Genomic DNA, 25,828 nt, shown 5'->3' with positions numbered 1-25,828 from the left:
AGGTACCAGGCTGCTTCCTATCCCACTGGTGCATGGGGCAGGGGAGTAGAAAGGCGATGTGGCTGCTTCTCTAAAGCTGACATTTTTCTCCCAGAGGGGCTTCCTTCCCTCTTTTCACTTCAGTCTGCACAGGGGAACTAATCTGTGTCTTTGGGTGATATCATGAGTCTAAAAAGATGACTAGCTGCCCCATTCCGTCATCACGGTGGTAGACCCTGACTTGGCCTTCCTGGGACCCTAGGGCTAAAAGCAGTCCCTTCCTCATCTCTGTTTTCCATCCCTATCTTTTCCCTCCTCTTCCCTTCTCTCCTCTCTCTTTTCTCTTCCCCTCTTCCTCCTTTGTCAACCAACCCTGGCTTTTCCCCCAGCTGCTGGCAGTCAGACCCTGAGACACCCAGACATCCTTTCAGCTGCAGGTTGGCCTAGGTCCTGGGTGACCTGAGTTCAGACACAACCTTCAGCTGTTCCCTCATTCTCACCTGCACATCCTCCCAGATGCACTGCCAGGGGAGGAGGGAGCAGGTGGGAGGGACTGAGCTGGAGCCCAGGACAGATGGAGGAAGGGGCCCTATCTTAGCAAAGGCCTGGGTTTATAGGGGTGCTGGGGTGGGGCCTGTCAGTGAGTTGGAAGGAGGCAGGGAGGTGTGAGGGGTCTGGTGGAGGAGCCCTCCACGGCCAGCTGAAGACTTCAGACTGTATTCGAGACCAGTAGTTTCCAAACTCCTTTTTTCTTCAGTTCGAACATATCAAGGGGAAGCCTAAAGTGGAAAATGGACTCAATCTTTCCTTCAGCAAATATTTACTGGGCACCTAAGCCTTCTAGCCAGAGACCCAGCTGTGAACCAAACAGAAACTCATTCCCTGCCCTTCGAGAGCTGATAGTCTCCAGGGAGGCTGTGGCTGAAGGAGTAAAGGACTTACCCTGTCGCCCGCTCCCTCTGTGCAGTGGCTCCCAGGGCATCTCCACAGGCACATGGACTCAAGGGGCAGGTTCTGGAAACCTGCTTTCTCCTTGAGGGACCTGAAGAAGAAGCTGGAAAAGAGGATTCCTTTCAGCTGATGGGAGGTTCTAGAAGGGAGGATGGCCAAAGGTAAGCGGGAGAGGAAGGGGCAGAAGGCCTTTCAGGAGAGGAGCCCCTACCCACTAAGGTAGAAGAAAGGGATGGGCCCACCCAGGTATGATGGCTCACTTGCCCAGGATTGTCCCAGTTTCAGCAGCTCTCAGCCCCAGGATGCTTGGTCACCTGACCTAAAAGTCTTCCTGCACCTGAGGGTCTGATTGGCTTCTGCCCCTGACCCACTCAGAGCATGCAGTCAAGCTGTTTGGGCCTCTGAGAAACTGGGTGTTTAAGTTTTAGGGTGCTGCCCATGTCTGCGGATTGAGGGAGCGAGGGGCAGATGCCTTGCTGCCGTGGCTGAGCTGCCTTCAGGGCCCCGAAGGGGACTGAGGCCAGATCCAGCAGGCGGACTTGATTCTGAAGCCTGCTGGGGAATCTGAAGGACCTCGAGGCAGGAAGTGGCAGCAGAGCTGCCTGTACTTTTGTGTCCACCTGCCTCTGCCCACCAGAGGCTGGCCACTGACTCAGGAAGTCTGGCCTCTCTTGAGACATGGCTGTGATGGTGGACCAGACTCATCTGAGGGAGGTCTTGCAAAGCATGAAATGTGGCCTGGAGTGATCACTGCTGTGGCTCAGGTACCTGACCCCGGGGGGCCAGCTCCAGGGGCCATGGAGGGCCCTCAGTTAGGGCTGACTTCATTCTTGGGGATAGACAGATGTATGAACTAAAGGTTGAAAACTGGAGGCCCCGATCAGGGATGTGGCTTGTGAATGTGTTTTGTTTCATTTTAAACAATCTGCTTTTTTTAAATTGATATATAATTCACATACTATAAAACTCACCATTTTAAACTGTACAATTCAGTATTCTTTAGTATATTCACAAGATTATACAACCATCATCACTAATTCCAGAGCACTACATCACCTCAAAAGGAAACCCCATACCCATTAGCAATCACTCCCCCTCTCCATCCCCCAGCCCCTGGCAACCACTAATCTTTGTGTCTCTCTGGATGTGCCTTTCTGGACATTTTATGTAAATGGAATCATACAATATGTGGCCTTTGTGTCTGGCTTCTTTACTTTAGCATAATGTGTTCAATGTTTATCCATGTTGGGATCAGTATTCATTCTTTAATATGACCCAATAATATTGTTTTATTTATATGCCACTTTTTGTTTATCCATTCATTAATAAACATGTGGACAGTTTCTACTTTATGGCAATTATAAATAATACCGTTATGCACACTTAGGTAATGGTCTTTGTGGGTTGGGTCTGTCCCAGGAGTGGGATCCCTGGGCCATGAAGTAACTTGGTGTTAATACCTTAGGACATGTGCTCTCTCCTTCTCAAGTCCTGCCCACTTACATTGCATTGCAGCACCTGTTCACTTATTGTCATTTCCAATCTGGCCCCTATAGGCATCTAAATTTTCAGCCCTTGATTACAGAACACTGACGGATGGGCCAGAGAAGGTTCCTGGCCCAGGAAAGTTGTCCTGGAGGGCTTCCTGGAGGAGTATCACCTGAGCTTAGCTTATGCTCAGTGGCCATTTTCTAGGGCAAAAAAAAAAAGCGAGGGAGAGTGCTCTTGGTGGGAAGCAAAAGCAGGGAGATGTGACCCCACTTCCCTTTCCCCACTCTGGTGGGCAAGCCCTGTGAGGAGAGGGCCTCCGGGGGCCAGCTGAGATGGCCTCTGTCCCTTCCTCAGGTGCTTGCCTTCTTTCTGAATTCTCTCTTTCTTGGTCTTCTCTGTTTTCTCCTCAGAGAACTGTAAACAGTTTGATGGTTTGGAGAGGAGAAGGGGAATATGAGGGTGTGAGATAGCCAATGGTCTTAAGCCCCTGCAGAGAGAACCTGAGGGGAGTGGACAAAAGGGTGGCAGATTTTCGCTCTTCCTTAGTTGTGGGCAGAGTCTGAGGAACTAGGTGATCCTGAGCCAGGACACTCGGTGTCCCAGGTGGTGTCCGATGTTTCCTCTCTCAGGTACAGGTGAAAGGTTGGGGCAGGTCTGTGGCAGAGGCAGAGCAAGGCTGAGACCTAGAGCTGCACGCAGTCTTCTGCTTTCTGCTCCATGACCTGATGGGTAATTACACCCTGACAGTGAAGCATAAAATCCCCTGGGAAATATTCAGGCCATACTGGGTTCCACTTCCAGCCTTCTAATCGCCGCCCTTGGCTTAGTTACGGCTTCCAAGGCCACATGTGCCTGGGAGGTCGCATGGACCTTAGTTCCTTCTCAATAGGGAGAGGTTTCATGGTCTGCGCTTCACTTTGGGCTTAAGATGCTGTGTGCGTACATGTGTGTGTGTGTGCATGCCCACGTACGCCCACGCACAGGCACATGCATGCATGTGTGCTGGCCTGTTTCCAGTCTGGACACATTCATTGATGAACTTGGCCGTGTATATATGATCTGAGTATGTTAAAGATATGTGCCTATGATTGTGATACACCATAGGCACATTGCAGCCCACACGGCCGCTGGGCTGTCTCTGATTGGGCTTCTCCACTGTGCCCTGCTTCTCTGATTCTGGGGGTTGCTTACAAGCTGCTCTCAGTGGCTAAAGGGACACCCTGTGTGTGCGACTGGCATGGCATGCATGGTTTTGGGTGTGCACTGATGGCCTTGAGTCCTCATAGGCTCAGAGGTTCAGGGACACCAGATGGTAGCTGCACATTTGCGTCAAGCTTTGTCTCTCTCTGGCTTCAGTGTTTGTTTGATTCCCACCGAGTTTTGAGTGTTTGTGGGGGCCAGGAGGGTGTGGAAGGTATTTGCTTCTGAGAGTTCATTGAACTAGGACATGTCTGTCTCTTTGTCGGTGCCGCCTGGCCACTCAGGCACCCCACCTCTCTCCTCCAGTCCACAAAGCACCTGCATTTGCATTAAGATTACCCTTCTAAAGCTTGCTCTTGCACTTTATTCACTCCTCCACATTGTGCAAGATAGGCAGGACTGGAATTATCATACCCATTTGGCAGTTGGGGAAACTGAGGTCTAGAGAGACATGCTTGAAGTAACTCAGTGAGTCAGGGCTTTCCTCAAGGTCACCAGCTCCCCCTCCTGGAATATGGGCCCTTTGCACCCAGTCCCAGCCCTGGGCCCTAGGTGGAGGGACCCTGCCCAGAGGGAACAGGTTCTGGTTTCAAGAATGAAACCAAATGGAACTTTTCTCCCCTGTTGTCTTGAAGACATGGCCCCAAATCAACAGTCAGGGAAGCACAGGAGGCAATAATATTGATGCCCATCATTGATATTTCCTTATCGTGGCTCTAATTAGCAATTCTTCCACAGCAGAGGCCCGATCTGGCAGACAAGTGGAGAAGCTCCAGCTTATTAATGTCAGCCCATTTATTGTCTCACTGACAAGAGTGATGGAGGAATAGCTTTAGGTAAGAAGGAGAAGTAGGTCCACAGCTTCCTCTTCTCCACCAGGCACTTTCTTTCCCAGAGCAGGTATCTTCCAAGGAAGTTCACTTCTCAGGTTGCCTACTTTACCCCAAGGCCCCTTGCTCCTCCTTGTTCTGCCTGGATGGCTTGGATTAAAGAGCTGCCTCCATACCCTTGGAAAAGCCCTCCACATCAGGTAGGAAAGAAGTTCCTCAGCCCTCTACCCTTTTTCTCCGGCTCAGAGGATACCTCCACCGCCAGCTCACCACCTTCAGATCTGAACACCCCTGTGGTGCTGGCCTCCACAGGTCACTGCACATGTCCCCTGACTTGTGTGCTGTTTCTAACAGAAGGGCTAAGACAAGCACTCCCAGACCCCTGGGAACCTCCTTGCCATCCTCTTCCCTCCACTCCCAGGAATTCTTGGGTCTCTATCCTCCCACCCCCATTCCAACCCTGTTGCTTGCCTCTGTGTTCCTCTGCCCAGATCTCTTTAGATTCTTTGGTTCCTTGAGCAGAGGAAGCCAAGTCAGCCATCATCTGGAGAGGCTGAATCACCCAGCCCTCTCTACCACCTGCCTGTTTGCTGCGTGCTGGGTTTGGGGCTGCTCTGAACTCCTGATGAAGCAAACAGTAGTGGCAGCTCTTGTTTCTTGAGTGATTTTTCTGTGCCAGCTTCTGTTAAGAGAATCTTACAAGCATTTGATCCTCATAACAACACTAAGGGTAAATACACTTATCCGTGTTTTATAGATAAGGAAAGCTAAGATGCAGAGAAGTTCACTTAGCTGCCCAGGATCGAAGGGCTGCTAAGTGGTGGCCTGTGAACCATGCCATGTGGCTCCCTGAGCTGCCACCCGCATCTCTCTCCAGCTCTGGCCTAAGACATGTGGCAGGAGGGCTCCCGCTTCTCTTTTCCTGCCCTGCATAGGATGAGGTGTGGGCAGGTCAGTGTTTGTGGGGAGGGGGTGGTCCCTACCATGGGGACTGAGCCAGATATGGAGTGTGTGAGGACAAAGATGCCCTGCCCATGCTGGGAGGCTCCTTGGACTTAGGGACCAGATGCTCTGGACTGCGCAGGCCTGCATGCACCTGTGGTTGTGGCTGTATCCACCTGGCCTCACCTGCCAGCCATCAGAGCTTCCAGCCTTTGCAACAGCCTCTACGGTGGGCAGAAGGGAAACTGAGGCCCAACAGTGTCAGGGCCCCACCCAGGGTCACACACGAGATAGGCTGCTCCTGCCCTTTGGCACAATGTTGGGGTCCTCCCGAAGACAAGACCCCTAGCTGTCAGGGTCCCAGGTGGATACCCTGCATAGTGCAGAGAAGGCCTGGCAAGAGGTAGTGCAGGAGAGCAAAGGTCAGACAAGGACCCTGGAATGTTGGCAGAGGAGGCTTCCCTGTGGAGTCTTAGTGCTGGAAGGTTTATCAGGATTTTGTTACAGAGTAAAGCCAGGCTCATTCACACGGCTTCTTGGTGTAAGACCCAACAATTAGTGTTGAGAAAAACAGGTCTTTATTTACAATATTCCAACCTGGGGGACAAGGTGGGGCTGGGAGCACTCCTTCTCAGAGCCCTGTTTTCCCATGAGACCCAGCACTTCCCTTGCTCTCCAAAAGGCTATAAACCAAAACCAAGCCCAGTAGTTCCCATCCCTTATCTGTCAGCTCTGTCCTTCAGGATCTAAGGTGCGTTGTCATCAGCCTCCGTATAATAGTCCAGGAAAGCATGTGCCATGCTACAGTGGATCATGGTGAAGTCCAGGAAAGGCACAAGTCCTAACAGAGTGTTCCTTCCATATGTCCCGACTTCCAAGAGTCCAGATAGAGTCAAGGACTACAAGGCATGGTCCTTGGTGGCTTTGGAGTCAGCTGGAGCAGACATGACCAAAGCAGCAGCGTGCCTGCTTTCTTACTAGCCCAGGCCACATGGCCGGATCCTGACTACAAGCTGCATAGCTGCTGCTTCCTTCTCACCGCGGACCAGCTTCACTATGAACCGCATAGCTGCTGCTTCCCTGCAGGCAGCATGGCTGAATCCCCTTTCGGCTCACTGCTCCTTCCTCATGGCTACTCCTCTTCTGTACTCGCTCTGCCCACATGTCCATCTCCCATGGAGGACCAGCTCTCCTACAAAGCTGCTTGGCTGCTACACCAAGGCTCTCTCTCTACACACCAGACCCCCTAGCCGACTCCCATCTACACCCTTTCAGACCGCATGGCTTCTCTTCTTTTTATGGCTGCCTGCCATTATTTTAAATGCTGACCCAGAGCACCATATTTCATTGTTATGAAAAGTATCTTAAGCCTATCATCGGCCCTTTAGCCCTGGGCTGCAGCACAGCTATTATCTAGTTACCAACTTGCCATAGACATGCAAAGTACCTTAAAAGCTGTATTATCTCCTTTCCCCATCCCCAAAACCGTGAGCTGTAGGGACTATGGGGAGCTCTGCACTACACCCCAGCCCCCCGCCCCCCAGCCCTGTTACAATTTGACTGAACCACCTAGTGGCTGATCTCTGGATAAAATCTCACATGTCTCATGGGGCCCAGAGCAGTCCATGAGGGGGCCAAGCACTACCTGGCCATGTTCCCATGTGCACAGCCATGCACATGCCCACCTGTGTGTATAAGCTCATGCTCTTGCATGCTCCGGCCTACTTCTGTTTATACTTACGGGTCTGTGTGTGTCATAGGTATCCAGCTGTTTATCCTTGTGTTTGAAGGAGCATGTCCCTGGGAGTACAATTCTGCATTCGCATGTGTGCCAGCCATGCCAGCAGCCCCACAGGATACAAACTTTTCCTCCCACTTAAGTCAGAAAGCTCCCAAACTTGCCTCTGCCCAGTGTGGGCCCAGCCATGCCTTGTCCCTCACAGGCCCTCCCCTGAGTCCTGAGGCATAGCCTCCTGAAGGACGGGCATTGTGGGTGGAGGTGGACATCAGGCAAACAGCTCAAGCCTAGAGGTGCCATCCAACTCTTTTCTGTGCTCACCTCTCCGTGCCCATGCCTAAGTGCCTGCCATGAGACCCTGACAGGTAGGTGTTCTCCCTCTGCTGCTTGTATGGCTCCTGTGATGAGGAGCTCACTGCCTCCTAGGGCAGCTCCAGGGGGACCTGTGGGTCACTGTCCAGAAAGGAAAGGTCAGGAAGGCAGAGAGTGGGGTCAGGACTCAGCTCTGAACACTCAGAGCCCAGGGCTCTCCCACAGCAGCCAGGCCTGGGGCTTTAGCTCCTGGCGGCAAGGTCAGGCCTGAGGGCTCACCTTGTTGTCAAGATTGTATTTCAGCTATTAGTGACAGTAGCAAGGTGTTTGGGAGGATTTCTCTCATTTTCCAGAGCCTTCAGCAAGCCTTCTCCCTGCCAGGGCTGGGTGTGCGCACGCATGCACACGCTCTCTCTCTCTCTCTCTCTCTCTCTCTCTCTCTCTCTCTCTCTCTCTCTCTCTCTCTCTCTCAGCGTTCCTGTCTGGCTGAGAGAGAGGGAAAGAAAATCCGGGTCAGTCTTTCAGAGAGGGCTTCGTGGCATCTTCCTGCCTTCCCTAGCAGATGCTCAATGTGGCAAACTTGGGCTGTGGTCTGAAGGCCAAGGCCATCTCAGTACTGCCGCAGTCTGCCAGAGGTGCCCCGTGGTGGGATCCAGTCCCTCCCTGGGCCTCCCTGTGCAGTTGACCTCATGCCAGGCTGGGCCCCAGGAACCACAGGCCATTTGTTACCATGCTCTGCTGGTTGCATGGAAGGTAGCAGAAGCTCCCCCATCTCCAACTGGACCTTCCAGCTTCTGCCCCTAGGGTATGGGGACGAGGGAAGGAGTGGTTTGGGGAGTTGGGGCCGTGTAATAGCAACCCCTCCCAGAAAATGCAGACACAGAGAATGGACCCCTAGTGGTGAAACTTTAGGCAATATGGCAGGGGCTGGGGTCTGGAGTCTGGGTCGGATGCTTCAGGAGTGGGAATGGGTTTCTGAGAAAAGGTGGACAGAGAAGAAGCTCAAGGTATTACTGCCATTTCAGGATGGAGCTTGCAGCAGGGACTTGGCTAAATTAAGCTGATGCCTGAGACAAGACCAAAGTCCAGGGCCGAAGACCATCACATCCAGTGATCTCAGGGACTGGACTGGGTGCCAGAAGGAGGTGGTAGGGTTTCCTGTTTAGCTGGGAAAACTGGGAATTACCATGGTTTAAGTCACTCAGAGATCCTGGAAGTCTCCCCTTACCTCTACCCAGGGAGACACCAAAGCCCCTTGGCACACCATTCTCAGGTGACCTAGCAAATCTCTCCTTCCTTCCACCACAGCATGACCTGGGGTCCTCAGTGCCCACCTAAGAATGTTGAGTGAAGGGATAGAAAATTGAGTTGATTTAAGCTACATATAAGGAAGGACTTCCTGATGCCACTGGGTTAGCCTTAGCCTCAAGACGTGGTACATGTGGAGGTGAGACAGATCCTCAAAAAGGCTGTCAGGTAGAGGGGGCTGATCCCAGGCATCCCCAGCTTCCCCCAGAGGCCAGTTCCTTCCTGCCAAGTGTGTATGTGTTTGCACATACCTGTACTACTTACAAGGGGCGAAAGGGAATTTTTTTTTTTAGTCCATAGAGAGAGTGGCTGGACCAGCCACTTATGGAGTGGAGACTCTGTAGCTAGGCATTCAGGGAAATATTAGTGAAGGGAGCTGGTCCTTGATCTTAAGGTCTGGCTGTGAGAGGGATGAAGGCCTTGAAGAAGTGGTAGAGAGTGTTAGGGTTTGAGAGATAGAGGTGAGGCAGGGTCAGTGGTCTCAGGTGGGCACCAGAGCAGGGCTGGATCTCCCCCTCAGACTAGGGTTCCTGTGGCATTATCAACTCTTGGACGGCCTGCCTCCTCCTTGAGAACCTGTGGAAAGGAGTTTGATGCCTCCTTGTCCTCAAGGTCCCCAGCCAGCCCCATCCTCCCTCCACTCAGACCATGTCTGGTGCATCCTTCCCTCACTCCGTGCAGCCTCAGCCAGGATGCTGCCACCCCACACTTGAGTCCCTCAGGCAGAAGCTGGGGCAGCTGGGGCTTCTGCTGGGAGAACAAGAGCTGCCTGCATGTCATCCCTCTAATCGCCTGGCTGACTCAGCACACACTTGGGAGCCCCGGGACCCTGAGGGCTAGGATCACATGCACACGCTACTTGCGCATCTTCCCTGACCAAAAGACAAGGAACTGGAAAAGGTATAATTCAGTCTTTCAGCTGGTTATTAGTTATTGTACTAGAGGTACATCAGGGCACATCAGAGAAGGAAAACTCTGACTCCAAAAAACCTCCGCTGCCTTGCGGCATACCTCTTCAGGGGAAAGGCTAAGGGAGTAAACCCCGACAGAAAATGCGGAGCCGGAGTCCCTAAGGCGGTTTGACGTTGTAGTCAACACCGGCAACTCCTGCGGCGCACCTGAAGCCAAGCTGTATTGACTCCGTCTTTCCCTTGGACCCTTCAGCTGCGAAGAGAGGGGGGGTCTGCTGCATGGGCAACAGCAGACCCTCCATATCACCCTGCCCAGGCTCTGTAGCTTCAGCTTCACTGGAGAGGACACTCCAGCGTCATCGCAAGATGTCGATTCAACACGGGAGGAGACAGATACCGTGTCACTCCCAAGTCGGACTGCACAGCCATTCTCGGCGGTGCAGATAGACTCTTAAGACGCTACACCATCGTCTCTCGAGACGGACGGCTGCCGACGACGACGACGACTACCTCAGTTCTTACTGTGTGTCAGGCACTGTTGTTAACACTGTACTTGTATTAAGTCATTTAATTAATATGCTAACCCAAATGAATTTCTAATTGTTAGAAAGATAAGGGAAGAATGTTGAGTGGGAGGAGGATGAGGGATCAGGAGGCAAACCTCTCTCTCCTTCCTCTAAATCTCCATCCCAGCTCCCACTTGGTACAAAGAAGAGAGTCACGTTTGCACTACAAACCATGTCACGTGTTTGCTGGAGGTCATCTGGGGAGGGCAGGGGAGGCTCTGCTGCTGCTCGCGTGCTCACAGTTCTCCCATGATACTCCTGGGAGGGTACTGCTCCAGGCTCAGCAAGCCTCTCCCCAGGGTCTCAGAGCTCCCATTAGAAAGTCTTTTTTTGACCTGACCTGTGTGACTCAGCTGGTAGGCTGGGTGTCAGCTCACAAAGAGAAACTTATGGTTCAATTTCCAGTCAAGGCACATGCCTGGGTTGTGGGTTCAGTCCCTGATCAGGGCACGTACAAGAGGCAACCAGTCAATGTGTCTCTCTCACATCAATGTTTCTCACCCTCTCTCCCTCCCTTCTCCTCTCTCTAAAAATAAATAAAATCTTAAAAAATCAACGAAAGCCCATTGGTGTAGGGGTTATCACACAGGCCCCCTAAGGAGCCAAAACCAGCATTCCCTATGGTCTCTGAACCTGTCCGGATCTGCTGTGGTTGGGCAGCTGCTTGGCCCCTCTGGTACACCCCTGACTCTACTCCAGGCTGGACATACATACCCTAGAGCCTATCTATGAGTTTGATTTAATGTGAGTCTCAGATGAACCCTTTAGGTTAAGTGGAGCTGGGATGAGGATTCCCATTCTGCAGATGGGGAAACCAAGGCTCAGAGAAAAAAAAAAAAAAAACTGTGCTGAACCCTCCTATCTAGAAGGGTGGTCTAATGAACTCCTGAAGTGAGGGGTGAGGAAGAGCTTCTTGCTTTCTAATGGGGACTCTCACCACTTTAAGCAGACAAATGTGAGATAATGGTGGTATTTCAGACCCCACTCCTTTCCCTCTCCCCCAGGCAGTCTCCTGGTTGTCCTGTTGTAAGAAACAAGGACATAGTGACTCCCAAACCAGTAGAAAATCATTAGTAACACAGGGCAAATGTAATTAGAGGGTCTTAAGGGGCATTCTGAAGGGGGGAAGATAGTCATCGCCTGACAAAGGGAAATTGGGAGAAGAGTTGACTGTAGTAACATATTTACAAATCACAATAGGGGCATTTAGATAATGGCGTTAGATTGTAACTCTGGAGTAACCAGTAATGGAGAAACAGGGAGCTAATCGCTTTACTATAAAACCAGTTTTCTTCGTCTACTTGGGTCGCACAGGCTCCTGACTGGCAGTGCGCCCGACTCTGCAGACTCGTGAATAAACGCCTCGCTTTGCTGCTCAAGTCCTGTGTCCCGATTTTTATTGTGAGCGTTTCTCACACTGTGAACCCTCTGATGGAATAGGTCAGCAGCTGCTCCTAGGTGGTCCCACCCACCCACCTCAGCCTCTCCTAAACTGCTAGCCTTCAAGGTCAGGCTGCCTGGTAACTCAGTAATTGATCTGGGAGACTTCCATTGTAAATCTCCCAGCCGTGACCAACTTTTCCCATATAGCCAGCCACCACACCCACAGCCCATTTTACCCAGCCTACCTTGGTAATGACCACTCCATCCCTTCTGGAAAGGGAGCTGGCCACTCCTTATTTCTTCCCCCACCTCCCAACAGGGCCCCAGGAACTCTAGCTCAGAAGCAGCGTAGTTCTGAACTGACCTCAACCACCAACTGCTGTGTGGTGTCAAGCAAACCACTTCCCCTTTCTGAGCCTCCATGTCCACACCTGGGATATGGATCAAATCAGAGGGCCTTGAGGATTGAGTATGACAAAGTTTGGGAGCTGTCAGGGTGGCCCCTGTGATGAGGGCTCCTATGGGACCCATGCTTGGGGGTCCTCAGTGTGGAGGAGCCCAGGGTATGGCATGATTGTACCTGCCTTTGTTAGCAAGTCAGGGAAGACTTTTCAGAAGAGGTGAAATTTGCACTGGACCCTGCAGGATGACCAGATTTTCCCACCTTTGGGAGTGAGTACAGTGGTGGATAGCATTCTGGAAATGGCAAAAAGGGCCCCATATGGAGACATGACAAGCTGGGGACCTTACGGTTTCTTACGTATAAATCTGACCACACCAAGCCCCTGCTTACACCCTTCAGTGGCTCCTCGATGGCCTTGGGCTAAAGTCCCCACTCGCTGGGGGAGCTTTGGAGGCCTGACAAAATCTAATCCTTGTACTTTCTCCAGGCACCTGGACTGCTGCCCTGCCCCAGGCCTCCAGCCTTGATGAATTTTCTAAACTCTACTGGCTGTAACCTTTGCACTCCCTAATTTGGTTCTATGACCACAATAAAATTTGACTCTGTGACCAAATAAAACCCCCACTCCCTTTCAGGACCCACCAGACCCCATGTGATGTGTCATACCCCTCCTCCCCCCAGAGCTCACCCCTCTCTCTCAGGGTCCCAGACCCTTGTATTGAGTCTTCATGTTTGGAACTAAGCAAAAATGTACCCAACTTAAAGACCAAGGCATTTCCAGGGTACAGAACTTTGAGTGCTAAAACTAGGGCAATCCTAGACACACCATGGTTATCGGTCACCCAACCTCTTCCCAGCCCCTGTGGCAAGGGCCGCCTGTTTCCTTGTCCTCACCACTTTCTGTTGGAAGACCAGTTGTTCCATGTGTTTTTTCTTGTTGGTTGGCTGTCTGCACCACCAGCCTCCAGCTACAAGCGAGTAGGGCCTGCGCTGTCTATTCAGCTCTGAATCCTTCATGCCCAAAGCAGTGCCGGCACTGAGCCAGAATGTGCTCAGAGTTTGCTGAATGAGTGAGTGAGAGGTAGGGACTCAGACCTGTGCCAGCCTCTTGTCTCTGGCCTCAGTTTCCCATTTATGCCATGAGATGGGCTCTGGGTGTCCAGGGAGGGCTTTTGTAGACCCAGTATCCCCAAATGCAGGAAGTTGGAGAGGAGGGGCGGCATGGCTAGGGGAGAGCAGTGTCACAGCCCTCACCTTCCTAGACACATTCCCTGGTGGCCGTTACTGGCCCAGACCCAGTGGTGAGGGTATCCAGAGTGACGGCACCCACCACCAAGCCCCACTCGCCTCTCACCCCCAGGAAACAGATGGCCCAAGCTTGGGCGGGCGGTGGAGATGGGGACTGGCATTTGTGTATATGTGTGGTTTTTAAAAAATCTGACACATTCTTGTCACGTCTTGGTGCATCAGAACAGTGAAGGAGGCGGGAGTGTGAAGAATGTTCTCACTGGCAACTTTGTAACCGTTCCAGTTTCTCTGGGCCTCCTCCCCATCCCCCAGGCCTCTGCAGAGGAACCTCAAAGCCCATCTGTGCCTAAATCCCTGCTCCCTGCCCCCCACCACATCCGTCCATCCATCCATCCATCCTTCTTCCCATCTGTCCTTTCTTTCTTCCAGTCAGCTGACGGAGAGAAAGAACCAGAGGAAGCAGCTCAGGACTCTAAGAGCACTGTGGGCAGGGGGGCAGGGGCCTGATTCTGGGCCTTGCTTGATCCCAGACTTGCTGTGTGGCCTTGTGCAGTTCCTGACCCTCTCTGGGCTCCGTCCATGTGTTCCTAAGCGGTTAGGTTCATCCCTTCGGAGTTCCCTGACTCAGACTCTCATACAGTTGTCTGGGTGGAAGAATTAGAAATGGGGAGAATACATGTGGGATCAAATAGGAAAGCTTGGGGTTCAGAGCATCCAGGGAGAATGACCCCAGGGTGACAGAGAGAGCCACATTTATGAAGCCAAACTAAGTGGGTCCCAGCCTTCATTCCCCTCAGGTTTGGGGCTTAGATTACCCCCACCCCCCACTCAGCCCCCACTCCCCCAAGCCCACCATGGGCAGCTCTTTGGTGACCCAGGGCTGGCTGAGGTCTGGAGCAAACTGCTCCATGGTCAGGTGGTATGAGGAGAGGCCAGGCTGGACAGGCACCCAGACATAACCCACTGCTCTGCTGTGTGTGTCAGTCCTGCGGGGCCTGGGAGAGCAGCAGATGTGTCAGGCGCCAGGAGGTTTGCTTCTCAGCCCCCAACCTGCTGTCTCCAGGCCTGCCTGGCACCAGCTTCCATTTCATTAGTCTTGGAAATGCCAGCTGGCCTGGGAACCTGGAGTCCACACAGCAAGCTGGTAGGAGCTGCCCTGGGCTTGGGGAGCAGTTAGGGGCATAAGGGGCAGTGCTGGGGTGGCTCAGCCATGCCAAGGGCCCGAGCCTTGCTTCCTCATTCCATAGCTCAGAGACCAGGGCTGCTGGTCACAGTGCTGTGCTGTGGGATGCATGGGGGCAGGCAGCTGCTGCTCTACTGCCAGGGGCAAAGAAACCACCTCAGCTCCATTCTGTGTCCTGCATCCCACCATACCTAGCAGAACCCCTAAAGTCCAGGTCATGTCTTGTGGGCCAAAGGCAGCAGGAAAGAGTAGGCAGAAGGAATCCCTCTCCCCCATTTAACCAGCTCGCTCTGCTCTGCCTTCAGGAGCTGAAAACAGTTCAGAGCTGTACCAGATCACTGCTGGCCACAGAAAGTTTCCTACGCAGAGCTGAGACACTTTCTGATTATTGTCCCAACTCCTTGCACCCTGGGTGGGGCTTAAAACAGCTGCCTGCCCTTGAAGACTCCCTGTAGTAGGTAGCCTCGTTTGCTTAGGAGGCTGAGCTCTGGCCAGCACAGCAAATAAACCAGCATCACCTGTTGCAGCCTCTGGGCTAGGACTGCAGGGCTCAGCTGAGTCAGTGCCATGCGAATCTCACCATACGGGTGCATGGTGGCTGTTGGCGCGGGATGGGAGGGGTGCGGGGCGGGGGGTGGTGCTGGGGTTGCCATGAGAACCTGAAAGCTGGCATTTCCTCTTTGGGGGAGGCTGAACCATACTTTGCAGGCAGTGCAGGCTTCTGAATCCCATTTCTCTGTTTTTTAGGAAAGGAAAAAGAGCAGGGAAAGGGGGTGGAAAAAGCAAGGAGGGAGAGAGAGGAAGGCAGGGAGCCTCAGGAGCAGCAGGAGCTCTCTGGGGCTGTTGAGTGTTGATCAGGGGCCTCTGTTCCTCAGAGCTTAGCCCAGGGCCAAAGCAGGACCTGGTGCCCCCCCTTACTCTTTGTCCAAAACTTGGGTAAACATTTTCCTTAAAACATGCAACCCTGTGCCCTGCCTGAGCTTTCAAGTCAACGTTTTGGTCCCTTTCTGGGTTCCTTATCCTCACCTCTGTCCCCTGAGTGTCTGTCTACCTTATGGACAGTGATATTGGAGAGAGAGAACAAAAGACTTGGGCCCTGCTTCTAGGGCCTCAGTCAGTGGCAGGGGTCCGTTCTAACCTGAGTGTGTTGCAGAGCCTTGTCGTTTGGCAGGAGACCTTCACGTGCTGGGTCATGAGTAGAAGGCCGCCTTGAGAGAGAACAAGGAACAGTGCAGGGCGGGGGTGGAAGGTGAGCTTGGGAGGATGTGTGGAGCTGAAAGAAAAGCACTGTTTTCACTCATCCATCTGGAGAGGGTGTGGGGGGTGGATATGCCGAGAATACAGGCTTTGGGGGTGGACAGGCCTGATGTGAATCCAGCTCCATCCCTGGCAACTCTGGCAAGTGAACCTCCCTGAATCCCTGTTTCCTCATTCTGTAAATGGGGTTGATAGCACCTCCCTTACAATGTTCCTGTGGTGTGCCCACAGTGGAGGGAATAGAGCAGCTGCCACTAGTATGATCTTCAGGACATGGTCCCTACCGTTAGCTGAGGACAGAGGGATGAGTGTATGTGGTCCTGAGTAAAGGTGTGGTGGGACCCAGCACAGCTGTGTTCTGGGTCAGCGGCATTGTACCGAGGACCTATCTGACCGGGAAGGAGAATGTGATGACAGGAAAAAGGCAGTGGTGACAATTAGGGATCTTGAGTGTGGGGGCAGAATCAGGCCCAAGCCATGTAGGTAGCTCTAAAGAATCACTGCTGCCTCCACTGAATCCCTGGCTCTCCCTCATCTCCTCTTCCAGAAGCCTCGCCTGTCACATCTGAGGCAGCCCTTTTGGGAAATCCCTTCCAGACCCTTGAGAAACAGGCCCACTAAGCAAGGAGACCAGCACCATCAGTCTCTTCTTGATGTGTGGTCCTGGGAAAGCCCTGCTCTCCGGACTGCGGTTTCCCCACTGTAAGTGGGGTTTCGGACTGCTTCCTTCCCTCGTCTGGTGTCTAGCAGAAAGCAGAGGAGGGAAGTCTGGCCTTATTCCCTTTGGGCAGGGCTGGAAAGTGGGGCTGTTGCCTCCAATGATAACAGAACCTATGTGTTCTATGTGACAAGATCTCCATATCTCATTTCACTCTTACAATAACTAGGGAAGTAGTATCATTCCCACTTGATACCTGAGAAGACAGCCCCAGAGAAGGAGAGTAACTTTCTCAAAGTCATCCAGCTAGAGGAATGGAGACAGGACTAGAACACAGGTCTGCCTAGCCCTGGAACCCCGTTTCATGACCCCTCCAGACCTCTCTCCTCTGACTTCCTCTAGCTCCCACAGACTAGAGGCCCCAGTCCAGTCTCTCCAATGGGTCGTTGTGGCAGGTTGCAGGGACACTGTGTTCATCAAAGAGTGAGAACAAAGAGAAATAGATACTGAGCACCATGGCTGGGAACCTACCCAGCCAACCAGGAGATATAAGATCCCAGCTTAGGAATCAGGTGGAGTGAGACTGATTCTGAACTTTGCTAATTACACACTCAGGTCTCAGCCTGAACCTCTCTGAGCCTCCATTTCCTCATTCAAAAAACAGGAAATGGAGTGGCCCTTTGTCAGTCAGACTACATAGGTTTTGCTGTAATAACAAACAACCTTGAACATCTCAGAGATTTAAAACAGTTCAGCTGCATTTCTTATTTCAATTGCGAAGGAAGAGGAGGATCTGTTCCTCACTGTCGTACAGGACCCCAGGCTGAAGGAGCTACCCCCTTCTCACTGTGTGTACCCACAATGCCATGGCAGCAAGAAGAGGCATAGTCATGGCCACACTGGCTGGTAAATCTCCCTCATGTAGGTGACACAGGTAATAGCCACTAACAGTTCATTGGTCAAAGCAAGTCATGTGGCCATGCCCAACTTCAAAGGGGAAAGGGAAGTGCATTTCCTCACCATTTGCCTAAAGGGAAGAAAACTGGGATCATAGCAAACATTTCTTAACTGATAACCACAGGCGCCTGTCTACAAGCATACCATGTGCTACAGGGAACGGAAGCCCTAGCACACAGAACACACCTAGTAAATGTTAGCTCTTTTCTCCTTCACTCCTAACTCCTAGGAGATCCATTCCCTTTTTCCTTTCTGGCCCTCTCCCCCAGTGGGTTGTTAGGGTTGATGGACAATCCCCATCTTGAAGATGAAGACCTTTGCTTCTGGGACAGAGAGAAGTGGTGCCCAGGGGCACACAGCATGGTGGCAGCAGGGCCAGGACAAGCAGACAGACATCCTCATTCCCAGCTGAGCACCCCGCACTACCACTCACCCAGTGCATCTTTTAACAAATGAAAACATGAAACCCAAATCAAATTCCGTCTCCTGCAATCAACTGGGAGATTCAGTTCTATTCCACAAATGTTCCATTGGACACTGAGAGGGTCCAGGGTGGTCTGAGTGACCGACCAGGCTGGGACCCACCTCTCTTACTCAGCACCTTCCCTCATGCCTAAGGAAGATGCCATGCTCCGTGGCTGGAGGTCACAGGTCTTCCCTAGAGTCCAAGATGGGTAACCAAGCCTGCTAGGGAAGGGCGAGGGGGCAGTGAAAGCAGCTTAGTCTTGAGTTCACAGCCACAGAGGCTGTGTGACCTTGGGCAAGTCCCTTTCCCTCTTTGGCCTTCAGTCCCCCCACCCCCAATTAAGGGATTAGCCTAGGTTCCCATCCCCATATCTGACATCGGGATTCTGAGAGCTTCTTTACCGAACAGCATTTCCTGTCTCTAAAGTGAGGTAGCTAGAGCGGGAAAGATAACCATATCCATCCACTCTATCCCTCACTGCACTAACTGGGCTGGTCAGACCCTGCCTTCTCCCAAAGTAGCTCACCGTCAGAGGAGGAGACAGACAGGTAACCAGCACACTCCCTTCAAGGGGGCTCTTTGGTTATCAGCCATAGCACAAACCAGACAGGCTATTGGTTGAGCCCAATTTCCTGCCCTCTCCCCCTTGTCCTGCCATTGACCACCACTGGACTGGACAAATCCAGGAGAACTCCCTGGTGAAAGAGGAATTGGAGTTGGACCCTGAACCACTTAGCTGGGTAAGGAAGAGGGGGCAGGTTCCAGGTTGAGAACAGCAGGAGCAGTGACTTGGAGGTGGCATGCCTCTGGAGTGGGAGTGAGTGACAGATGTCACCTGGAGGATACACATATTGACAAGGGGAAGCACGATTTCCATGTTCTAGCAAACCTCCCTTCCTCCCTCCCTCCCTCCCTCCCTCTCCCTAGCTGTAGCCACAGGCAAGAGATGTTGGGGTTTTTCAGGAAGACAGAAGAGCTGTCAGCCAAAATTTTATAGTGCAGAGAAGGGGTGCTGCTGGAAGGGAGGCAGGCTTCTGAGTCTCCTAAGACTGTAGGAAGGGACCACTAATACCCAGTTAATTGATAACAGCTGCAAGAATAGTAGTACCTCTTTCTGACACTTTTCCATTAATAGACCACTTTGGATCTATCATCTTATTCGATCACAAGGCCTTCTGAGTGTCACTGTCCCATTGATTCCCTGATTCGCAGGGAAGGCAAAAGATTTGCCCAAAGCCAGTGACTCCATGACATGTCCTTCCGCTGTTTGACTCCATGGTGTATTTGTGCCCACTTTTCAGGAGTCACAGGGGCCTTCATCAGGGGACATCTCCATGGTGAGTAAATGGAGCAAGGTTCTGGCATGGATGGGAAATGGATTCCAGGTTTCCTGCTCTGTGACTTTCCTTGCCTTCTCGAGTTTGAGAGGTCTTCCAAGGCCACCCTTGCTGAGCCTTCAGGCCAGAGACCCCAAGGGCCTGGCCAAGCCCAGAGAACCCAAGTCCCCCAAGCTCCAAATTACTGCAGAGCTGCTTTCCCTGGAAATAAGACTGTGGCAAAAGTACCCATTTACTAGGTGAAGCTGTTTTGAAAGTAGGACTGTGGGGGCTGCTTAATTGCTTATGAAGCCAGAGCATGACTTAAACAAGTATAAACACCCAGGGACAGTGTGGTGCTTTCGGGGTAGAAATGGATGGTTATCTGTCATTACCTGAACACAAACTTGAGCTTTTGTCATTGGCCTTGAGAAGGAACTATTCCCGCTTTTTGCAGATTGGGTTTCCAGAAGCTCTAGGTGTGCCCTGGGCCCCTTGGTGCTAAGATTCCTCTGTCTTCCTAGGCCAGCAACTTTCTCTTTAGCAATTTTAGGTCACACTGACTTCTTCAGCTACTTAGCGCTTTCCGTACAACCTACAACTTACCAGAGAGAAGGTGTCAGCTGCCTTCTTAGAGCGTCCATGTAGCTTTCTGAACATGTTAATTCAGGCTCTGTCATTTACTCAAAAAAATACTTACTGATTATCAAGCACTAGGAACATGTAGTGAAGGAGGCAGTGAGCTCTCAGCTCCCTTCCCACAAATGGAGGACTCTCTCTTACCCCCAATTCACCCAATTCAGCTTTCCATCAAAAGTGGCCTCTGTGTACGTAACCAGATGCATGACTCTGCCATGGCTACTTTTTTCCAATTAGGTTTTTTCTTCTCCACATCCTTCTCCTACCTGACCCCTGCCTTTGACTTAGTCTCTAAAATGTCTACTTGCCCTCTGTTAGCACAGGCTCAGGGTTGGCTTGGGAGAAACACCAAGTCCCCCAAAACCATGCCCTATTCACTCCAGCACACGTACCCTCCCACCACCTACCCCATCTCCCAATTCTGTGTTAGCTGTGCATGGCCTCCCCACTTATGACCACCCTGTGGGACTGCCCTTTCACCCTGTCTCACCCCATCCCATTCTTGAGACTTCTCCATCTTCAGATGCAGCTCCAGTCCCAACCTGGCCTGGCCTTTCCACTCGGCAGCTCCAGTCTATCCTCCTCCCATTGTGGTGGCTTCCAGAACAGAGGAGCCAGATGCCTAGGACAGGGTTCTGGACTGGACTCAACCCTGGCATCTGGGGCCTGCTGCAGGACTTGCCCTGCTCAGCCCAGGCTGTCCCCTGCTGGAAGCCCAGGGTTGCCATGGCGACCCCCTGACTATTTTTTCCCCTGTGTGGAGATAATTGAAAAATAACAGAAAAGACAGTTTTATACTGTGTGCCACCTGGGAGCCGTATAAGCCTCCCCACTCCTTTTGACATGATCTATATATATATATATTGCTTTTAAGATTATCCTGAAATCTCAGGTCCTCTCGTCCTCTTCTCTCTCAATACAAATCTTTATGGCAGAGTCTCTGAGAGCCTTGGATCTTAAAAACACATACATGCACATGCTTTCACAACACAGAGACGTCATATTGGCCTCTCTGATGCTTGTCAATAGACAGGAAAACCCCGGGGACCAGGACTCCTCTGCCTCCTCACATTGCACATCACTTCACAGTTTGCAAAGAACTTTGACATCTGCTCTCATGTGAGGACCCACACAGTAGTATCACCAGCCCTCCCGCTTTTTACATGAGAGTACCGAGGCTTCTGATTCTAGGTGCATGGACCAGTGTCGCCTGGGGCGGGGGCTGAAACTAAGCCTTCGTGACTCTAGTTCTATTTTGCCATCGTTGACCCCTTGGGATGCTAGAGCTGAGGGGGTAGAAGGAGCCCCACTCCTTCCTACTCCCCATTCTCCCCCTTCCAGGGCCCCACTCTCAGTCATAGCAGTGTTGGGAACTGCTGACCCAGAGGGGCAACCTGTGGGGGCTGAGCCTGGGTAGAGGGTCCAGCTGCCCACACTGGGTGCCCAAATCTCCTACTTGCCCTTGAGGGTCCCTTGGTTTCTGTCCTCCAGTTAGAGCCCTTCCCCAGCCACCTCTGGACCCCAACTGACCAGGTCTCTACCCTGAGCCGGCAGCCACAGTCCCTACCCCCAGCTGCCTCTGTGCCCTCCTCCCCACTCACAGTCCTTCTCTCCTTCCCGCACGTGCCCCTTGGCCTTTGTCTCCTTGCGCATGAGTAGAATCAGCCCAATTCCTTCTCCCCCATGGTTTCTCCCATTTCTGATGGTCGGCTCCATATTACAGATTCCTGTGTGTATTTGCCTCAAACCTTACATTTGTAGTAAGGACATGTATTGCCACTGACTTCACACATGCATTTCCATCAACCAGACATATTTTTTATAAAGTCCTCTGTCTCACCAAACACTGAACACAGGCATCACCATCCACTATGTTTGCTTTGAATTCATGACCATTTACAGAGGCCACGGATTAGCCTGGAACATCCCACTGACCTGAACCAGTGTGCTGCTCTTAAAATACATTTTTACATTGTTAGCCAAGGAAGGCCCTGGGTTTGCAGATAATACAAGGGCTGTCCTCTAATGCACCCACATCCCAGCCAGCTGACCTCCCTCAGCATGCAGGGCTGAGGTTCATTCCTTGGTTGTGTCTTAAAGGCACTTATCAAAGTTTGGACTTAGGGCACACAGTTGAAGACTCACAATAACGCACGCAGAGTTGAGCGCCTCCTGGCCTTACAGGCGTGCTAGGAGTGTGTACACAGGGTTTCTGGGGCCGCTGGCATGTGGAATCAGAGGTTTGAGGCCTAGGTTCTGTTGCCCTCACCGTGGATCCTCTGACAGCAGGGAGCAGACTGGGGTCCCAGAGGAGCAGGGGTTTGCCTGAGATCTCCAAGTCTGGAGAATGGGGTGAGCAAAGAGTGACCCTTGGGAAGGGGTCATGGGTTGCTCAGCATGGTCCTGGGGCAGGGGGCTTGGCCCCACTTCATTTGTTGCTACCCAGGGCTTGGTCTGTCCAGTCTTCCTCCTCCTTAGCAGGGTCTCTGAGGCCCAGAGAGGACAGGTCAGAGCTGAGCCAGACTGCTGGAGCTCTGTACCCACTGTTCTTGGAGTCAGGTTCAGGGCAGGTCACTGCATATCAGAAGTACAGTTAACAGTCTTAGAATGAGAATGTAGACAAACATGGGTTCAAATCTTGGTTCTCCCACTCTACAGAGAGCTGGGGGTGGGGGGCACTGCTAGAGTTGCCATGCACATGGTTGCATGGACATTCCAGCTCTACCTGATCAGCTATGTGGCCTTGTGCTAGTGGCTGCCTTTCTTTGAGCCTCAGTTTTCTCCTCTGTAAAATGGGACCCATAATGCATCTGCCTATAGGTTCATTGCATTTGAAGTGTCTGGCCCAGTGTCTGGCATGCAGCAAGTGCTCCTTAAATGCTAGCAGCATGGCTAATGTTAATATTGCAACTATAATTATATATGGGTGATCCTGGGGTTCAGTTTCCTCTTCTGTAGAATGGGATTATGCTACTAGGGGCCCCAAAGTCCTCCCCACTTACCACCCCCTCTCCCTCAGCTGCTATCCCACCATCCTGTCTTCATAGATACCCCAGAACAGAGCCCAGAGAAGGGAGGAAAGAAGTGGGAAGGGAAATAAATATCTCACCATCCAATCTGTCTGTCCATTAGCAAAGGTAGCATCAGTTTTCATCAGGGTGGGGAATCTGCAAAGTAGCAAAAAAGTAGTCCTCTGTGGCTGCAGCAGTCCAGCTGTTCTCTTCCAGGAAAAGTGCTGAGGGCTGAAAATAGGTAAAGGAACAAGGATATCGGAAGGCACAAGGGAAAAAGGAAGAGAGGGGATGGAGGGAAGGGCAAAGTAGACAAGAAAGGGGCATGGGGCAGGGAGGCAGAAAGTGGGCCAGTGGGCCTTCCCAGCCGCCTGGAATAGCATTCAGCAAGGCTATCCTTGACAAGCACCTGCTCTGAGCCAGCAGCCACCGCACGCCCACCTGAACCCAGGCTCAAAGGCAGCACCATCTGTGATCATCAAAGTTGCCGTTGTACCTGTGTATCTTCCTGCTCAAGATCAGGGAGGCCCTTGGGCCCCTGGCCTTTTAGAAATGCTAGCATCTCACCCGGGGAGAGAGACCTTGGAGAGGGATTTCCAGGCTTCTGCTTGGCCTCTGACCATATTCTGACTCTGTCTCCCCACAATGGGTAATTGTGGCCACTCCATGGGCCTTGTGCAGACCCACTCTGTTCAGCCTCTGTACCTTTGTACCTTCTTCCTAGAATGTCTGTTCCTCTCTGCATGGCAGGGTCCTACCATTCCTGCAAGACGGACTCCTCCAGGGAGACCCCTAGGATTCCCTCTCAACCTCTGGGGCTCATCTCTCTTCCCTTTTCGCTCTAATCACTACCGACCTGGTGTCAGACCCTGTTGTGAGCTGGGCCTGCCTCTTCCTGGCCTGTGCTCTGGTAGAGGGATTGGGGCCATTTCAGCTCTGGCCTCCTAGTGCCTTCTGTCAGGAGCAGCATACTCCAGGGGCTATAACAGAGCCGGGTTTGAGAGCCTCTGGGCTTTGGATTCTCAGCAGGCTACCCACCCATCTCTAGACTCCCTTAGGGAGGCCACTAGGGAAACGGCTCTCCCTGCTTCAGAATCAATGCCTGCAAAAAGGCAGTTAGAACAATGAGTTCTAAGTCCCAGACCCCATAGCCACCCAGCCTGGAGCCCTCCCCACGCCTCTACACTCTTCAGCTAGAGTGTACCTGGTGTGCTGGTCTCTGCTTTGTCACTTACTTATCTGTGACCTTGGGTAAGGTCCTGTGCTTCTCTGTTACTCTATTTTGTCACCTGTAAAATGGGGGTGCTAACGGAACCTTCCTCCTAGAGTTGTTCAGAGTGTGAAACAAGTTATCCTCTGGATTATAGGAGGTCCTGGTGTCTGGCTTGGAGTAAATGCTCAGCAAAAGTCAGACATTTTAATTTTTCCCCAGGCTTGGTGGCAGGGCCTGCCTCCTCCTGGGTCCCATTTAGAGCAGCACACCCTCCCTGGCTGTCGGCTAGCCCCAGCCCAGTCACTTATGGCCATGAGAATGGAGACGAGAGAATATCACCCAGACTCAGCCTGGGGAGATATGTCTGGGCCAGGGGCTGGCCCTCCCATTTCACCATGAATGTGGGTTTATACTTTGCCATGGCTGCTCCCAGGAGAGATGGCCAGCTACCCATTTCTCTGGCCCTCCTGAAAGTGGAGAAACCCGAGGTTCTTGCCATGCTTCTCCTGCTCAGAGATTTTGACCTATATTTGAGGCACAAAGAGGAGGGAAGGAGAGCTTGGCCGTCTCAGTGAATTGAGAGCCACAGCCCAGTCCTTTCCCCCTCATCCCCAATCAGCTTTCTTGGTTGTCATGACAGTAGGGAGCTGGGAAGCAGGACTCCTTATGGGAAAGAATCAGTGTGCCAGCATGTGTGACCATGGCGGGGGTGCCTCCATGTGCACGCCAGGTCTTCCTGCAGGCCGGTGTGTGGTGGCGTGGGGGCTGTGTTTGGGTGGGGCCACACTCTCCTGAAAAGCAGCACCAGCACAGGCAGGAACAGTCAGCCCACAGGTGTGTCTGTCCCCATCACACCTCCACCAGGCTTCATGCAGAAGACCCTTCACCACTTTTACGTGTTCCTGGCCCCTGCAGGGAGCAGGCAGTGTAGGCAGTGCTGTCCCAATTTGTAGATGGAGAAGCTGAGGCCTGATCATATACTTATTCATTCACTGGACTCACCCTGGACTGCCAACCGGGCTGAGGCTCTTCTGGGGCCTCCTTGCCCCTGGCAATGAAGTGTCTGAGGACCGTTTGGGATCTTATGCTCCTGGGCTGTCTTCTCTTCCACACCTGAGTAATGTTCACCATGAGGGGAGAATTATGTCAGCAAGGCGTTTAACTGCTTCTCCTTATTTCTCAGTTCAGCGCTAACTGCTGGCTTAAGGAAAGACCACCAGCCTTTCTAAAGTGGTTCTGGAGCCAGCTCTCTAGGGGGACCAATAAGACATGTGTGGGTACAAAGTGAGTGCAGTCCTGCAACTAAGGGCCTGTGGTTAGGGACCAACCTGCCTGGGAATGGGTTGGCCACCACAGCAGGCCTGCCTTCATTTATGACGCTTCCCACCCTTCCGACGCTGCTGGCATTTATCTGAGCCGTGAGTCATGCAGGCATCCCCTCCCTCAGTGTGTCAACTAATGTGAAAGTGGCCCTGCCAAGTTCTAGAGCGAAGAGATAGCTGGGCACGGGGAGGATGAGTGGTGATAAGGTCCACCACTCTGCCACCTGAGTAGGCGAGATGAGAGAATGATGAGAAGGAGTGGACCTCAAGGTCAGCCCTCCATTTTGCCCCACTCTCCCCATCCCATTGTGTGCTTGGGGGCCCTCTCTGACTCTGCTTCCTGAGCTGTGATGTATGTCGTCTGCAAGATGGCTGGCCAGGGCTGCCTCATCCCAGACGTCTCAGGCCCTAACTTGGGGAGTGGCTGGATGGTCTCCTTGACCCTGCTTTCTTTGGGGGAGGATGAAGGCTTCTGGACAGGCCAGCCTCAGGGTGTGTGTGTATGGGAGGTGGAGTGTCTGGGTGTGCAGAGGGGTCCATGAGT

General features: G+C 52.3%; 1 protein-coding gene across 11 annotated transcripts in view; it reads left to right on the top strand.

Moving 5' to 3' along the window:
* LINGO1 (leucine rich repeat and Ig domain containing 1) overlaps window positions 1-25,828 on the top strand; it is a 245,622-nt gene that overhangs the window by 149,012 nt on the left and 70,782 nt on the right. The window contains exon 1 of one of the 11 annotated variants that reach the window (XM_090269967.1): window positions 1,067-1,091. The exons of the other annotated variants lie outside the window; for them this stretch is intronic. The gene's annotated coding sequence lies outside the window, so the exon portion shown is untranslated. Of the gene's footprint in view, window positions 1-1,066; window positions 1,092-25,828 lie in introns of those variants that run through there. 11 annotated transcript variants of the gene reach the window in all.

The sequence above is a fragment of the Furipterus horrens genome, unplaced genomic scaffold, assembly GCF_987537825.1.
Source record: "Furipterus horrens unplaced genomic scaffold, mFurHor1.1.pri manual_scaffold_3, whole genome shotgun sequence".
Classification (NCBI taxonomy): Eukaryota; Metazoa; Chordata; class Mammalia; order Chiroptera; family Furipteridae; genus Furipterus; species Furipterus horrens.
This window is presented reverse-complemented; position numbering and strand designations above follow the sequence as displayed.